General features: G+C 48.3%; 1 long non-coding RNA gene across 1 annotated transcript in view; it reads left to right on the top strand.

Annotated features, from left to right (window-relative positions):
- The window catches only part of LOC110263999, a 2,373-nt gene extending 2,107 nt beyond the window's left edge, over nucleotides 1-266 (top strand). The window contains exon 2 of the long non-coding RNA XR_002349725.1: nucleotides 204-266. This is a non-coding gene — a long non-coding RNA (uncharacterized LOC110263999). The remainder of the gene's footprint in view (nucleotides 1-203) is intronic.

Here is a 2,428-nt window from a genome sequence, read left to right as displayed (position 1 = left end):
AGGAGGTCACCCATCCTAGTACTACTCTCGTCCTAGTACTACTCTCGCCCAAGCACGCTTAACTGCGGAGTTCTGATGGGATCCGGTGCATTGGTGCTGGTATGATCGCACCTAATAAAGTATGCGCACACAATTATCATAAGCATGTCTCGCGAAGTAGGGTAAGTCGAGCTGCGAAGCCCCGCGGGGCTCAGGTCATTAAGGTTCGCTTTAGCGAAACTATTCAAGTTAGCGTCGTTTAAAGAACGAGGGTAAGCACGACGTAAAAAAAAAAGTGGTGCAACACGAGGACTTCCCAAGAGGTCACCCATCCTAGTACTACTCTCGTCCTAGTACTACTCTCGCCCAAGCACACTTAACTGCGGAGTTCTGATGGGATCCAGTGCATTAGTGCTGGTATGATCGCAATTGTTAAAGTATGCGCACTTAATTATCATAAGCATGTCTCGCGACGTAGGGTAAGTCGAGCTGCGAATCCCTGCGGGCCCGTGCGAGCTTGCCGAAAATCAGGTCATTGAGGCTCGCTTTAGCTAAACTATTCAAGATAGCGTCGTTTAAAGAACGAGGGTAAGGATGACGTAAAAAAAAACCAAAAAAAAAGGGGCAACATGAGGACTTCCCAGGAGGTCCCCCATCCTAGTACTACTCTCGGCCTAGTACTACTCTCGCCCAAGCACACTTAACTGCGGAGTTCTGATGGGATCCAGTGCATTAGTGCTGGTATGATCGCAATTGTTAAAGTATGCGCACTTAATTATCATAAGCATGTCTCGCGACGTAGGGTAAGTCGAGCTGCGAATCCCTGCGGGCCCGTGCGAGCTTGCCGAAAATCAGGTCATTGAGGCTCGCTTTAGCTAAACTATTCAAGATAGCGTCGTTTAAAGAACGAGGGTAAGGATGACGTAAAAAAAAACCAAAAAAAAAGGGGCAACATGAGGACTTCCCAGGAGGTCCCCCATCCTAGTACTACTCTCGGCCTAGTACTACTCTCGCCCAAGCACACTTAACTGCGGAGTTCTGATGGGATCCAGTGCATTAGTGCTGGTATGATCGCAATTGTTAAAGTATGCGCACTTAATTATCATAAGCATGTCTCGCGACGTAGGGTAAGTCGAGCTGCGAATCCCTGCGGGCCCGTGCGAGCTTGCCGAAAATCAGGTCATTGAGGCTCGCTTTAGCTAAACTATTCAAGATAGCGTCGTTTAAAGAACGAGGGTAAGGATGACGTAAAAAAAAACCAAAAAAAAAGGGGCAACATGAGGACTTCCCAGGAGGTCCCCCATCCTAGTACTACTCTCGGCCTAGTACTACTCTCGCCCAAGCACACTTAACTGCGGAGTTCTGATGGGATCCAGTGCATTAGTGCTGGTATGATCGCAATTGTTAAAGTATGCGCACTTAATTATCATAAGCATGTCTCGCGACGTAGGGTAAGTCGAGCTGCGAATCCCTGCGGGCCCGTGCGAGCTTGCCGAAAATCAGGTCATTGAGGCTCGCTTTAGCTAAACTATTCAAGATAGCGTCGTTTAAAGAACGAGGGTAAGGATGACGTAAAAAAAAACCAAAAAAAAAGGGGCAACATGAGGACTTCCCAGGAGGTCCCCCATCCTAGTACTACTCTCGGCCTAGTACTACTCTCGCCCAAGCACACTTAACTGCGGAGTTCTGATGGGATCCAGTGCATTAGTGCTGGTATGATCGCAATTGTTAAAGTATGCGCACTTAATTATCATAAGCATGTCTCGCGACGTAGGGTAAGTCGAGCTGCGAATCCCTGCGGGCCCGTGCGAGCTTGCCGAAAATCAGGTCATTGAGGCTCGCTTTAGCTAAACTATTCAAGATAGCGTCGTTTAAAGAACGAGGGTAAGGATGACGTAAAAAAAAACCAAAAAAAAAGGTGCAACATGAGGACTTCCCAGGAGGTCACCCATCCTAGTACCACTCTCGCCCAAGCAAGCTTAACTGCGGAGTTCTGATGGGATCCGGTGCATTAGTGCTGGTATGATCGCACCTATTAAAGTATGCGCACACAATTATCATAAGCATGTCTCGCGACGTAGGGTAAGTCGAGCTGCGAATCCCTAGGGGGCCCGTGCGAGTTTGCCGAAAATCAGGTCATTGTGGCTTGCTTTAGCTAAGCTATTCAAAATAGCGCCGTTTAAAGAACAAGGGTAAGCACGACGTAAAAAAACAAGTGCTACACGAGGACTTCCCAGTACGTCACCCATCCTAGTACTACTCTCGTCCAAGGACGCTTAACTGCGAAGTTCTGATGGGATCCGATGCATTAGTGCTGGTATGATCGCACCTGTTAAAGTATGCGCACACAATTATCATAAGCATGACTCACGACGTAGGGTAAGTCGAGCTGCAAATCCCTACGGGGCCCGTGCGAGCTTGCCGAAAATCAGGTCATTGTGGCTCGCTT

This window comes from Arachis ipaensis, chromosome B06, assembly GCF_000816755.2.
Source record: "Arachis ipaensis cultivar K30076 chromosome B06, Araip1.1, whole genome shotgun sequence".
Lineage (NCBI taxonomy): Eukaryota > Viridiplantae > Streptophyta > Magnoliopsida > Fabales > Fabaceae > Arachis > Arachis ipaensis.
The sequence above is the reverse complement of the archived record's forward strand: the minus strand, read 5'-3'. Positions and strand labels throughout refer to the sequence as shown.